We start from the raw sequence: 15887 nt of genomic DNA on the forward strand, positions 1-15887 counted from the left end.
TAATTAACGCCCCTCCGGCTATGAATTATTAATTGCCAAGCCGCGCGGCCGGTTGCCCGGCACCTTGCAGACATCCGGCTGTCTCTGCACCCCGCGCTAATTACACCAGGGACGTAATTACGGGAATTAAGGAATTCGGTCCCTCGACCCGTTCGGGACACGTATGTAGGTATACCTACGCAGCTATACGCAGAGCGCGAGCGTGCTTCTTACAATGATAATACCCACCTCGCGCGTCGTCCACTGCTACTGATTGAAACTCTGCGGCTGGTAGGTATTTGCACAAATGGCGATAGTCTCGAACACACTCTCACACACTTCCAATGCCGCGCTGCACTAAGCACTCACACTTGCGCGTCGAAACATCCGTGCGCATCGAAGTCAACCGCAGGGTCCACTCGGGCCTCGATGGAAGAACAATCGTCATTTTCGCATGCTCGCTTAGAGTGCGTGGATACAACGCGCGACTACGATTCTCCGAGGGAGAGAATAGAAAGACACTCGGGTGTATATGGTAAGTAAACACAAGTCCCGCGTGTAGCCCTTCGTCGGAGGTCGAAAGGCACGTTGGCGTTGGCGTTGGCCTAGGCCGGCGAACACGTGCTCACCCAAAACACGCTGCACACGTGGCCGAGGTGCGGACGAAAAGAATTCAGCCGAAAGTATCTCGAGCGGAAACGACGTCGACGGTTCCCTTCTTATACTTTCCGACTCGAGTCTCGCCTGACAAAGAGATTAGAGCTGTCGTCTGTTCAAGCTGTCGGACAAGTCATTGTGCAGACACCGGGTGAACTTGACTCCGAGGATAACGTAGGACATTGCGGGTAATACTCGTGGTTGCGGATCGCGGCGAGAGGAAGGGAGATCGACGGCGTACTGCCGGTAGCAGGTCCGTCACGTGGTCGTTTAGCGCGAGGAATCGGAGGTAGGCGGGTGGATGGACGTACGGTTGGGTGGCCGCGCCGCTTCCCCCTCTCGATAACTTTCCCCCCAGAAAGGGGTGTTCGCGCGTCACTCGCGGTTTTCCCGTCGCCGTGGCGGAAGGGCGGAAGGGCGGAAGGGCGGAGGGGAGGGATGAAGAGGCGAGTAATCGCGGAGATTCCCGTTCGCAATTAGCCGCGTGGTCCGCGCGGGCAGCGTGCGCCTCGTCCAGCGTCCGACACGATACTACTACGCCCCCTCTCTCTCTTGCCCCCCTCTAGCCGTTTCCCCCCCCGATCGTCGCGGCGAGGTGCCGCCGCCTGCTGTCTGCCGCCCGCCGCCCGCGCCCGCCGCCTGGACACTCGTTAAACAAACGCCTCGGAGTCGTGACGTCACCTCGCGAGGCGTTCAATTTTTATACGAGGGTACCTGCCTGCCACCTCGCGGTCCCGATCCTCGTTAGCCCATTGTGCGGCCTCAGCGGACCTGTATTTCCAGTTAAGGGCCAGAAGGTCCCTTCAATTGGAATCGGAGCTTTCCGAGAGGCGCGCGAAATTCTGCGCCAAGCGATGATCGCGCTGCGCGTCCTTTGACTTCTCGACACTTTTCGACCTGTTACACCAGAGGAAATTGGAAAACTTACCAGATCGAGCGTGCAGCTGCTCTGCGCATGCGCGAGATGTGTCGGATTTTCACGCAGGCTGGCCACCACAATCTCCATCCGTCAAACGCGGATTGTTTGGAGATTCTGTAGGTGGTGAGAATTTTTTTTAGACTAAGCAGATCGCGATCGGTTCATGTAGCAATTTGGATGGACTTGGCAAACTTTTATTGTTAATTGACTGAAGGCCGATGACTGCTGAGATTTATCGCGACATCATTTTTCCAATTCGATACTCAACGCGGAAGAGTTTGACATCTCGTGTTTAGTTTTGAGTAAATTAGCTCCTCTCTTTTGCGGATATAAATATTGCGCGATATCGTCTCGCCGACCAATCGAATTCGATTGTTTTGCGCATGCGTAGTGCGGCGCTTAGCATGCTAAATTCTATTGTTTCTCCTCGTTATTCATCATGATTTATAGGTTGAGTTATAAATATAGCACATGCATCTCTTATTCGACTAGACTCTTTTTTCAATCTGTGTCTTAAACCGGACGAGCGAAATATGAGTAACGAGGATAATAACAATTAATTAGAGCACTACGATACTGTTCGGTGTCAATTCGACACTAATCGACCTCGTTCGAATCTATCCACAACAAATCGAATACATACGCTCTTCATTTGACGCGATTTATGTACCCCGCGTAACAAATATTGTTCTATGAAATATATATTGGTACCTGATTGAGAAAATATATTTAATGAATCAGCCGTAGTAAATTTACTATTTTTGTGACCTGTAAAATATTTATTCAATCCCAATAAACGTAACTTGGCGAAGCTAAAAGTTAGCCATAGCAGGCGACAATTGTAATAACCAAATTCCTCTTCTTTGAAATAAATGTTTTTTTTTCAGTTCGAAAATGAATTTTAGCTAAATGAACAAATTTTAATTTTTCTTACTGTAAAGCCAGTTCAAAATCTCTTTCGCGTTATTTTGGTACACCGTTAATTATCGTTCGACACTTCCAGAAAATTTATTCATATAATATCAAATATTATAATTGAAGAGCAAGAGATTAAGCAAAACTGAAACGGGCCAAGAAAATAGAGTAAATATAAAGAGTTCGCAACTTTTTCCTTGCATGTCGCATTTGAATTTCGGACGATAAAATTTAATCCGAGCAATTTTAGCCGCGTGGCTAGTCCAGGATGGTTCTAACATATGTCCTAAGTAGTGGGTATAACCTGGGTGTTGTTGCGAGTGTGTGCCAACGACGCAATCAAACCGCGCAGCCTCGACAATTACTGGCGTGGTTTCATTTTACGACAAATATAATTATTGTTGACTGAACACGGTCTATAATTATTTTCAAACAATGGCGCGAACAACAAAGTAACACATGAGTCTGTCTCTACTTGTGTACGTACATGTGTATGAATGTAAATACATAACTTTTTGTACCTTATGCGGATCGGGGACGACGACCTCGGCCGAAACTTGCCATTTAAAAACGGAGAATAAACTAATTCACGTTCGACAAGTAATTGTTACTAGTGAGTTATAAAAATTATTCGAAACTATGGAATTTATAATATATTTGGATCGAAACAGAATGAAATTTATGTAATACTTGTTATACCTCAACAACTTTCTTTCGAACATATTTTCCAAAAATCAAACTAATCGATCAACGATGAAGAAAGAATTGATCAATTGTCAAATACATTCAAAGAAGCGAAACTTGTCTTCCTATCTTTTTTTCTTTTCTCCTTCTTCTCCTCTTTAACCCTAAATCCTGATAAACCGCGAGATATAATTACCTACTCGAAGTGAGTGTAAGAGAATACAGACATAGGAACCTCAGCGATTCTGAAGTCTGACTAGAAACCGGCTTTACTACTGTTACGTCTATACGGCAAAGCCACGATATTCCTCGACCAAAATTGGCAGATCGAAATGCAGGTGCAATGGAAGGAAAGTACCATTTTCCCCAACATGTTTCCGTCAATGATTTGAATGTGGCGAATCTGGTTCGGCTACTTCGCTCCGAACACCCTGAGCACGCGTTCGAATGCACCATACGTGGTAACGCCACTTGGATTGCGTAAACAAAGGCACTTCCGAAAGCTGCGACGTTTTTTGCCGAGTTAAGTGCTATTATATGGTTCGCGTGTTGTTTAGCCTGGTTCGAGGATCCGCTGGGTTGGGTTGGGTTGGGTTGGGTTGGCTCAGGCTTAGGCACAGAGCACGTCGGTCACACACACGTTTACGCATATACAGGGTGTCCCGAGAACCGAGGATCTGCAGCTATCGTGCAAATTTGGCAAGACTTGCGATATCGTTGATTGGAAATCATCCACGGATTGTAGATCGCGGAATTTCACGTGGAGAGTGAATAAAAAAAGCGATTCACGTAGCAAACCACAAATTTTCAACAATTTTTTAATCGTTATACACACGTATTTTTGTCCAATTTTATAGAATAAGACTTTAATGTTTAAATACAGATGTGAAAAAAAATTAACGTTTAATTCTACGGTGATTGTTGTTTGTCAAAGCTATTTCGATGAAATTTAAAAAAATCATTTTACTACGCTGGAGACAAAAAAGAAAAACGTTTGAGGTGGTTGAGAACTCCCGAAAAGATTCATTCAATCCTTGTCGAGAGTCGAACAAAGTACTCGAAAATAGACTACTTAAGCTGATAAAAAAATAAAAAAAAAAAACAACTTCTGCAAATATGTTATAACATATAATGATTTATTTCCGACAAACGCCGATCAGAGGTACGATGGACTGTAAAAACGCGGATAACATTGAATGAAAAGAATAAAAATCGAATTAGCTACGAACGCCGGGATGAATCGAAACAAAACAAACGAGGCACCATTGACAACGAATCTCTACATACCTGTACAAAACTCAAAGTCCACTGCAACTCCGGAACTATCCAAACAACACAATTGGCAGAACGTTAACTTAAGTTCGATTTTTTCGGCCATCCTTGAAACACCAACAGATACACAACTTTTTAAAACCGAGTTTAAGTCTAGTCGAAAATACCGACGCGTAATCGACGTGTATTAAATGGCTGTTAGCCATGTCTTAACTGATTTTCAAGTCAACTAAAAATCGGGTGTAACACTAACTCGACTAGCTGACCGCAGGTGGCGCTAGTAGCGTAAAGCCCGAGTGGTTCTGGGTAATTTCCGTGAGTTGATCCGCGCCGTGAAGTGCGACGCGAAATTGTTATAAACGATATATCGAGGAAGTTTTACGCGCGGCAGTTGTTTTGTTTGTTGAAGTATGTTCGTAGTCGTGTGTCGAAAGTGATTAAAAGTGTTTCAACAACCAGAGTTTGGCCGAATATCCGTGAAAGGTAAGAAATTTTATCTCATCCGCAAATGTCCAACGATTTATACGACTTTTGGTTTCTCGTAAAAACGTAAACGCGTCAGTGACACGTCTGTGGTACGATTTGTACTTCTGTATTGATACGGATTTGTGACTCGCGGAATCCACCAATTTTGCGATGATGAGAATGAGCGTCATCCGATGGTGTGAATCGGTAGATTTGAGTGTTTCTTTTTCGTAGCTGGAACGGATAGAGGTATTCTCAATGATTGTAAACACGATTGACCTCGCGCTATCATCGCCACGTTAGTCGCCGATGTTGTTGATGTTTCTATTGTAATGTGATCTACGAGTATGAGAAGGTCGTTCAGTTTTATAATTCTATAGAATGAGGATTTTAGATTCAGTTTACTGACGACAATAATTCGGTTCCCTCAATTGCTCAGACGAAGTTTTTCGTAATTTTTCTTTTCTGTAATTGAAATTCGTTGATTTCAATGAATGATTTTTATAAAAAGACAAATTTCTCGTATACACGAGAAGCGTTATTTGTGAAAGTAGGAAAAACAAAACCGTTCGCGTATCTTAGAAGAAATATTGTTTGAGAATAATACAATAATTGTCGCACAAGATCACATTCAAGTTCTTAGTTTTTCTCTGTAAACAGCAATTAACTGAAACCGAGAATTAACGAAAGTGACATAAATTTGGCGTGTCGTTGATATTTCGATATTAATATTAGTGCTGTATAGATAGCTACAACGTCGGGCCAAGTTTTAAGTCATCTTACGTTACAATCAGATCAATAGTTTTTAAGTTGTAATGATATTTGAGGAGCTGAATTTCAAAAGGGTATCTTTTGATGAATTTTCGATTTTTTTTTTTTAAGAATCTAGTAGAAAATCCTAAACTCTATTGATATTTTTCATTAAGCTATATGAATTCAAATTTTTTTCGGCATAAAAAAATAATTAAATTTACGCTTGGGATCAAAAGGAGATTTTTTTGTAAAATTTAATAAATAATAATCATTTGAGTTTATCAAATCAATCATTTTGAGAGAGGAAATGAATTATTTTTGAAAATTAATGATCCATCGTCGGTATTTTGTGATTTGTTATTCATTTTAAATGGTCTATTTTTTATAGTGGTTTTATAAAATATGTTATTATTTTCAGAAATAAATAATTTGTTGAAAAATTTTTGTTTGTTTTGGATAAAAAAAATATTTTTCGATGAGATTATTTTAACCAAGTAATCCAGAAACATCTTTAATTATTTTAGATGAAGAGAAATTTTTTTGTAATACATTCGAATTAAAAAGATACATTGTTCAATAACTTTTGATCAAAAGGGTACATTTTTTATCACTTTAAATCGAAAGGGTACTTTTTTTTATGACTTAGGATCAAACGGGTATCTTTTTATAAATTTGGATCAAAAGGGCACTTTTTCTAATTTTAAATATTAATTGGACGTGAAATTAAAAAAAATTTTCAGTAAAAATTAACTCACGGCTTCTATCACCACAAGCACTATGCATGTGAGTAAAAAAAAATTAACAAAAAAAAATTATAGCTTAAAGTAGCAAGTTTTTTACTTGTATTGAAATAAAATAAAAAATAAAAAGATACCCTTTTGAAATTCAGCTCCTCATTTGTAAGAAAAAATTTGAACGGGATCATACACTCATGCGAACGTTGACTAAACTCTTAAAAAGAAGTTAGGTTTTAGGTTTCAGGTTTCAGTTTTCGGGTTAGGTTAGACAGTACAAAATCAGTCTTTAAGACCTTCAAATATTCTTAACTGTAGGTTAGTCTAGTTTAGGTTGGGTTCGGTTACTTCAAGATAGGATAGGTCAGACATTATGAATCTTCATTGTCACTTGAATAAAATTTTTATTTCGTTCCAAAAAAACGTGGACGCGAGCGGAGCCGCAACGGACTCTACGAGCCGACGTTGAACCTTGCGGATCACTTACGCGCTCTGGGCGACGATTGATACCTTCGGAACGTTCACGAGGTATCGACGTGAGGAGTATGCCTTACGCACGGCGAAAGATCGCGTGTTTGAAAATGAAACCCGCCACCCCGTACATGCCGGGAGTAACCAACACACGGCTCGATCGTCCCGTACACCATCATCATAATCATCATAATCATCACCGGGCACACCACACTGTCGAAATAAGAGGCGCATACTACGTTAGTACCTCGCACAGACGTGCAATAAAGCGATTGGTGGTGGTGGTGGTGGTGGTGGTGGTGCTGGATGGCGGGCCGAGTATCGTATTGTGATGCAAATGTGTCTAATCGGCCGAGGCAGTCGACCATATGTCCGTCCATCCGTGCGTCCGTCCGTCCGACCGTTCGTACGTTCATTCGCCGTCCCGTTTCGGGTCGCGTTCACGAACGCATAAGCGCGTAATTATTGCGCACACGAATGTGCCCTGCACGGGTACCTGAAACGCGCAATTTCGAGGAGAGTCTTGCGCCGGAGATCTTCGATCCTGAAAAAAATAATCGATTCTTCGATTCGTTGGAAAATCGATTTAAATAATGGTAAAAGTGGAAAATTAAGAATTATTTTTTAAACAGGTTTATGTTGAATTATCTACGTGTGTTGAAGTTGATTTCTTTTTTTTCTAACGACGAGTGAATAGAACGTGATTTTCAAAAGAAGTATTTTATTGTATAAGAATAAAACGATTGCTTGTTTTTGCGCATATTAATGATGTACAATTTCACCTTAAAATGTAAAAGTAGAATTAAAATATAGATTGAAATGTAATGAAAATTTTAGTTCCTGTGTCAAAACTCGTTGATAGTTTGCGAATCGAGAATCCGAACTGAATAAATTAGAAGTCGTTCAGAATTTAAGACAATCGACGAGACGATTCTTGGTGTGAAAAAATATCGATTCATGCGAAATCGAAATACTTATAAGAATCGATTCGAAAGATCGATTTCCTCCATCTTTTGTATCAATCTAGTTGGAATAGAGTCGAGATTATCCAGCTCTCGTTTGCACAGACACTCCGCTATCCGCCCCAGGGTTTATTGCGCACTAATTACGAAGCGCGCAGCGGCGTTCGAATAACTCGAAGTGCATTGGAAATCCCTGGCGGAATCCGCGGGGAGGAAAATACCACGGATAACAAAAATAGCGGAAATTACTCTCGTATGGTATAAGCTCGCGTGGCGTGGATCGAAGTTAGAAATTAATTAGAGAAGAGTGCCGAGAGAGAAAGAGAGCGAGAGGGCGGGAGGGAGGGAGGGAGGGAGAGGCAATCAACGAGCAGATGAATTAATGGCCGTGGCAACTACCCCTTGGAGATTCCGTAGGAGAAGCGAGATCCTCGCGTGTGTGAGACGCTGGCTGCTCGCCCGACTCTCTTATTCCTCCTCCTCGTGAAATAGTCTTACTACTCTACTTCGGCGCGGGGTGAAAGGGGATGAAGGACCCCTGGAATCCAGGCGTTATCGCCGCGCCGTGCCAGAGAAGACCCGGCAAACCCCCGACAATCTATCGCTCGATTTTACGCTCGGGGAGATCATTTGCTCGAGCGCAAAAACATCCCCCACTCACCCTACCCCCTCCCCCCCCCCTTTATGTGTACGTACATCGAGTTCGAGCTGGGTAAGCAAACAGCGGCGTCGGGGGTGCGCGTGAAAATTCCGAATTGGAAATTATATTTGGGTTGTATGTTTCATTCGAAAGGTTGATCACTCATCAATTTTGGTGTAAACTCGATTCCAAGATTTCTGGATTTCAAATTATTCCAAGAAATTTTCACGGATTTAAAAAAAAAAAACTTAAGGATTTTGAAGAGATTTGATCCGATTTTACAAAATTTCAAGTGATTACATGGGATTACAAAGTAGTCTAAAGATTTCAAGGATTTCAAAACACTCACGGAGGGGTGTTTGTTGTTTGTCAGTCCGAATTAAAGCCGTGCAATTAACTGATTGATCGATTATATGATTGATTGAAGGGGCTAATCATCGATTGATCCGAAAAATGGATAACGGAAAAGGTCGGTTAATCGATCAATCGAATGAACGATTCATCTGAATCCCCGATAATTCGAAGTCTGTACTGATTAATCGTTTAATCGCACAGCCGTATTTCAAATAGTCGAAATTCTGACTGGTACAAATTCTCATCGATTCAATCCCGAGTGATTCGATTCCGCATATGTGTATTGTTTAAATCCCAAACGGTTTTCCAATGAATTGAAGCAAACTTTTTGTTAGACATGAGGAACTTTCAATCCTATTTTTACCTTGAAAAGAAAAAAAAAACAATATTTGGATAGGCTTCCAATAAATATTTGCATAAAAGGCATTCATTTTCTCAGAGCGAAACAAATGTATTTAAAAAATAGCACTCTTCGCACAATTATTCACAAACGCAGCTACATATTTTTATTATACATTACCACAAAAGTATATCGAGCAATTTCTCATTCTCATTTTATATCATTCCCAGTCTTAAGCTTTTTTTTCCATATACGCTCCACTATAATATTTACTTCAATTTCCTCTCATTACTACTATATTTATTTTTCACGAGAAATTCTGTCCACCTATTTGCTTTCTCTCTTTCTATTTTATCGTGATTTGCTTATTTTTAGTATCCGATATTAACTATAGGCACATTAATTCTTACATATCTATCTATTCATCCATCTATTTTGGATTTTTTATACAATTATTTTTTTTCTGCGGATTTATAACATTATACAAGTTTTTTCTTCTTTTACTTTCAAGCGTATTCAAACGGACGAACTGAACCCGCTCGGAATATTGCTGATCTGAAAAGTTGACCCTGCAGGCGATATGAACCGAGAATTGGTTTTCTTTCAGGACTTTTGCAACTCGTATTCGTTTTTCTTTCTTTATATTTATTTATTTTTCATTTTTTTTTTTTTTTATTTATTTCTTATTCTGTTACCGGCGTAACCACTAACGGCTAATTATCGATCGAGGCCAACCCTGATCGTCACTGGAGGCTGCATCGCATGGCGGTGGTTGGACGAAGGAATTGCGCGACGACCCTGAGATCGGCGGTCCAGCTGCTCTTAGGCGGGGTGGAGAGGGGGGGGGGGGAGAGGAAAGGCGAAGGTGGAAGAGCCGTGAGGCACGGATGAGAGTGCGGGGAACGAGAGGATATTATAATGCGTTTATACTGACCAGCTTCCCACCCGGGGCGCTCCTGATCTACAGGCTCTCTACCCTGATCTGCATAAAAATTGTGGCGAGTAGGGCGACGCTTAATATGAGATCAGATTATGAGTCTACGGAGATTCAACTGCCCCCAGCGCCTCGGGACCAGTCGTGCCTCGGTATCCGGGATTTGGCAATCGCGAATTGCGAATTGCACGATCCGTCGTTGGACTGCAGCTGCACAGACTGCGAATACCTACGATAAGTTTATATGTATATGCCGCTTATTTGGATAAATGTACACGAAAGTACGTTATTTTACATTTAACGTTGAATAGTGTAGATACGGATCAAGGTTCAAGTTTTTTTTAAACTTATTCTGGTTCCAAATACGATTTGCAATTTTTAATAGTCACTCGAAAGTACGGGAATTACTACTCTTCGGTATTTTATCTATAGATTAATGTGTTTCAGAAAAAAATAATTGCGATTTTCACCATGGTACACCATAAAAAGTTTGTTTAAGTTTTTCTTTTGAATTGAACACTTTTTTCAATTCATAAAGAATCGTGGGTACAATTTTTTTTCATAGCTTACATTATTCGTAAGATCAATTTACGTTACGAAGTACACCGAAACTTGTAATATTAGGTCTCTATTTGATGTTTGCGAAGTGTATCTGACGACTTTTTCATTATCAATTCAATCTTATAAGATAGTTATAATTTAATATGACCTTTTAATTTAGGAGAATAAAATTCACGGTTGATATATTGTTGTGTTATAGATCGTGATCTTTGGGTTGAATATAAATGTCAGGAAAGAAATAATAATCGAAATACTAAAACGTGTTTCTACAGATTCAAAAAAACGTTAAAAAAAAATGGAAAATAAAATGAGCGCGATCTTCCACATAACTTGGAATGCTTATCTTTTGATAGAATCTTACTTTTAACATAAGCAAACTTTTAGGGGGAAAAACGTAAATTATTTTTTTTCAAACACCCTCCTATATATGCCAAAATTAGAATTCATTGCTAAGAGATTGGCTGGAAAAAGAAACAGTTATACAGATTTTTGAAGTACGCACATTGCAATTTGATCAATCGTTGCTTTACGAAAAGGTTTTTACAACTGAATTGATTGAAATATCATCCATAAAACAATTGATATCTTAATTTTCTATACAACTTGAAAATTCAGGAACTTTAGCCAATTGAAGTCCGACCGATGATCATCTCGCAGGGTAAAAATTACCGAGTAATTCTGTTTTTGTAAATGGTCGTTTTTTTTCGGAGTACGCCGAAACAGTACCTCGGGTTTACCACGAGCATAGAAAAAACTGGATGTCGTCCAAGAAATGTCAATTTATCAAGACTCGATCCGTATGACCAAGATTTGTGGTTCCAGTCGTGGCCAATTTCTGACGAAGCTGAACAAAACATTTTGTCAAATAACATAAAAGAAGTTCATAAGGTTTGAACAAATCCCCTGTGTTTCATTCTTACAGACGATTCGTAGCACTGTTCCAAATAATATCTTCCGTTTAATTCAATTACAACTCTCTTCAATAAAACCCAAAGCAACGTCGTATCAACGGTTTGTTTTCGCAAACACAAGAATCCAGACCGCCAACGACATTGCAAAATCACAACGATGGACTGCCAGTGAAAAGGGAACAGGGCTGAATCACACCACGGTAGAGACACTGTTGAGTTTCCACAGTGTCGAGAGGGGCGGATAAGGTGTTGCTCGAGTTGCGGACGAAGGTTTGAGAGGCGGCTTAAGCCGTTCGGAATGGTTTAAGATGGTTTATAATGGCGGTAGGTAGTCAAGCAGGCAGGCAGGCAGGCAGGGCAGAGAGCGGCGGTACCCGGCGATATATTTCTCTCCGCGCATTGTCTTGCGGGCTGCGACAGTCGAGCAGCCATTATATCAAGATTAACTCTCTTATGCGGAGCGGGGGAGAGAGGAAGGAAGGGAGGATGGAGGGGGGGGGGGGCAGGGCGCTGGCTGGCAGTCCCATATACACACAATTCCGTACGGGACGAGCCAGGAGAGCCCTGCAGGGTCCGTGCGGGGCCCTACCGCGAGATTATGGCGTCGCAGCGTCTTCGACCCCGTGGCCTCCCCGTCGGCGGAGGGTGGCGGGGGTGGCTGGTGCACGCCAGGCATCCCGCAGAAGAGGACATTATAAGGAGTTATGAGGTCCCGACCGGCACTGGCTCATACGTGCCCCGAGATCTCCTTGCGCGTGATCTGTGGCCGTTCTTAATGTCCCTTTTAATGTCCCGCCCCATCGGCTCCATCCTCCCTTTATCTTTCCGCCTCTCGGCCGGGTGCCTCATCCGGCTGTACACATTCACCCTGCGATCGCACGTCTGTCGTGGACCATTTCGTTCACGGATTCTTCCGTCGACGCGAGCCGAGGAACTAGACCAAAGTCAATGTCACCGACGACTCGTCGTGACCCACTGACTCGGCCCACCGGAGCTCGATCTTAAGCCAAGTTTTACAACTAGCCTTATTGCCTGTCCCAACGCGCACGCACGTGGCTTCTCCGCCCCCGCGTCCAGCCTCGCTGCCCCAGGAGGACGAAACCTCGTGGCTGCGTGGGCAAGTGGATTTCTATCGCCTATCGACCACCCGGCATGAATGGTCGGGAATGCAGCGGAGTCTCTTCCTCCGTCATCCGGGAAACCCGAGTTGGCCCGTTTCGATGTCCCGATTGATCGGGAATCGATGACCACATCCTTACTTCGACTAGCAGAGGGTTGCAGGCGGGAGAAAAAACGTCAAGGACAAACCAAGTCAGCCAACTTTGAGCGTCTAACGGCTGCTTCTACTCGCCGAGTGTGCAGGGGACCGTTCGCACGGGCCTGATTCCAGAAAGACAAGTACGGTGGCCCAATTAAACCGGGGAGTTGAATGGGCGCAGCGAAACTTATTCGACAGTGTTTCCCCTCGGCCTGCTCTGTTCTGGATCGCGATATCGGATGGGGATTGGCCATCAGCTGCGCTGGCCTTCTCGATTGTTCTTCTATTCGACAGGATCAGAGCCGAGGTTCTCTGGACGCCACGCTCCCGGCTCGTCGATGCATAAATTAATTCATTCGGTAACGAACTTTGCGCACTCCTTTCGCCAGGTGATGACCGGTCGGGTCGGGTGATGATCGCATAATGCCGGGGGTAGGAACCCTTGGACCGAGGATGGCTGGGGTGGCCTCCCCGTGTGAAAGCGAGAGTCCTTTGTCTTGGTACCATGCGAGGAGCGTATAGACGCGCGATCCTGCAGACTGTCCCCGATGGACACTTCTCAATGCTTATTGCGTTCCAACGGAGAGACGAAAAAATGTTTGCACGTTTTTCAAACTGGATTCAGCCAAGGTGCACACCACGCTATGGGGTGTGTACGGGTATATTAAACGCACAGGGTCGTGTCCTGTTAATACGGGAGCGTGACGCCGAAAATTTCGTACCTGACAACCTTATCTTGGCTTAGATCTGTTGTCTTATTTACTCGTGTTGTTTTCTTCTCTATCCTCGGTTTCTTTTGTTTTCTTCAGTTTTGGGACGGTGTTGTTGTGCTTCTTCTTCTTCTTTTTTTCTTTTTTTTTTTTTTCTTCTTCTCTTCTACTCTCGTTCTCTCTCCTTTTTGGTAACGCAGGACAAAGAGGACGGCAGGACGATGAGAAGGAGGCATGGGCTTAATCGAGCGTGAAAATACTACCGCTGGGTGCTGCTGCTGTTACTTCTTCTTCTCCTTTCCCATATCTTGTTTCCTCGACCGCTCCTGTCCGTATCCCGGGGCTAGTCTTCGGCCTCGGGGCATGAAAATTATGAAAACAAAGCCCGGCTTTTGTTTTGCCCACGATTTCACCTCTGCGTCTCTCCCGTCTCTCTTTCTTTACCGCTAAGTTTTGTGCATCGCGGTTCTTTTCAATTTCTCACCGCGTCGGCGTCGAGATCACCGTACAGTACGGGCGACCTTTGACACCGCCGAGTTAGTCATCCCGCTCGATGAGCCGGGCTGCTTCCATCCGTCTAGTTATACCAAAGAGTGATTGTCCCGTTTTGTCTGTCTTTTTCTTCGGCTCAGACCGTGTTAATTGGTCAGCGCTTTGTGGCCGAGCCGCTCGTACCGCGGAGGCGCGGAAGGTCTTTGCCCGATTCGCCGTCCTCGGCGCGATTGGATCCATTTCGTGTGGGTACGAAAAATATCGATCATCGGAAAGAATTGTAACGAAGCGTGAAAGTTGCCGCGGGATTTCATTATTCCTTGCTCTACGCGGGTATATGCGTGCTGCTTGCATCAAGCTGACTTGTCTTGCAACGCATAATGCATTCTTTCCTTCGAGCGACGCTTTCGAAAGGTGTCGATCGTTAATTTTTTTTTTTCTCTCTCTCTTTTCTTTTCTCAATAACAGAAACGAAGACGGATCGCCGTCCAGTTTCACACGATCACTCGAGGCGTCCTGTTTACAACGCACTTCCTCGGACGGTGATCGTTCCTCGAGGGAAATTTTACGATTTCACAGAAATTTTCTTGTCTAATGACTTGCGGCTCCGCTCCCTACCCCCTACCCCCTACACCCTACACCCTCCCAGCACCATTTACCAATAATATCAATGGGCCCGTTCCAATGGTCCGATGAGGCTGGGCACCAGGTATGCCACATGAACAGGGCTCGGGTCGCATGCGCGACTGCTTCTTCTAAAGAAAGACCTTTTTTGGTTATACACAGAGGCCACCTCTAGTTAATTCTCTCCGCACCGTTGCTGGGAAGGGATGGACAGGCGTCAGGGGAGACAAAAGGGGGTTGCGAGGTGGGGCTTTCCATTATTTGGCTGGTCGCATGGTCGTCCTCTACGACTCGTTGTTGTGCCCAGGTGAAATACTGTTTCTCACGGTGCAGCGCATGGCGTGGCCGGTGCACGGATAGATTCCACAGGTCAGCGTGGTCCAGGTAGGCTTTCAGCCCCATCACGCCACGATTAGCGAGGACCGTTTCCCCGATCCCGAGACTGGTGTCGCCTTTCCCTGACCCGCCACATCCGGGTTACTCGTCCTCGGAGATTAATCGGAAGAGGAGCGCGGTCAGCAGATCTGCGATATTTGCAATAAGTAAAGGTAAATTTGAGAAAAACACCGATTCCCTGTAGGGAGTTGCTTGATTTTGGCGTCGTCTTAGGTGCAGGAACCTCGTACCGGTGCAACGGAGTGATCCCATTGTCAGCCGGTGGGCTTGTAAAATGGTTAGATTCGTAGAAATTCCGGGACTCAACGTGAGGCCAACAAAGACCGAGGACAGGACAATGCCAAAAGGTATCCATCTTTGGCGTTCATTCACGAAAAGAATGAGCCCGGAGACCGAGGGAGCGAGTCCTACAGTCAAATAGGTTCACCAGGACCCAGTGCGTCACGCTCGAGGCAAACGGACGGCGCTGCGGAGAGAAAAGTGGTTTTAATCGGGAAAGGAGAGCCACCACATGTAGCAACCTTCATCGTCGAGTCGTAAAGATTCCTCTCTCACTGTCTCTCTTCTTCTCTTCTTACTTCTTGCTGGTTAAGAATCTGTTTTACAAAGCCATAACACGCCGCTCCTCGCCTGCTCCTCTGCAGCTCTCTCGGTTTCGGTTCAGGGGAATACGCACCCATCTCTTTGCCGTGCTTCTTCATCTTCGTATTCGGGGGACCGAGGCGAGGGGTCCATTCCGCTCCGCGGGATGGCCAGTAATAACGAGTGGTCGGTAAGTACATTGTCATGCTAATCTGGCCGAGACCTTAGTCCTCCTGGTCTAGCGCGGACCTGGACAAAGGGAGGAACGAGGAAC

General features: G+C 43.9%; 1 protein-coding gene across 4 annotated transcripts in view; it reads right to left on the reverse strand.

Moving 5' to 3' along the window:
- LOC124407118 (zinc finger homeobox protein 4) overlaps positions 1–15887 on the reverse strand; it is a 197439-nt gene that overhangs the window by 158506 nt on the left and 23046 nt on the right. The window contains exon 1 of one of the 4 annotated variants that reach the window (XM_046882956.1): positions 229–388. The exons of the other annotated variants lie outside the window; for them this stretch is intronic. The gene's annotated coding sequence lies outside the window, so the exon portion shown is untranslated. Of the gene's footprint in view, positions 1–228; positions 389–15887 lie in introns of those variants that run through there. 4 annotated transcript variants of the gene reach the window in all.

This window comes from Diprion similis, chromosome 6 (assembly GCF_021155765.1).
Source record: "Diprion similis isolate iyDipSimi1 chromosome 6, iyDipSimi1.1, whole genome shotgun sequence".
NCBI lineage: Eukaryota > Metazoa > Arthropoda > Insecta > Hymenoptera > Diprionidae > Diprion > Diprion similis.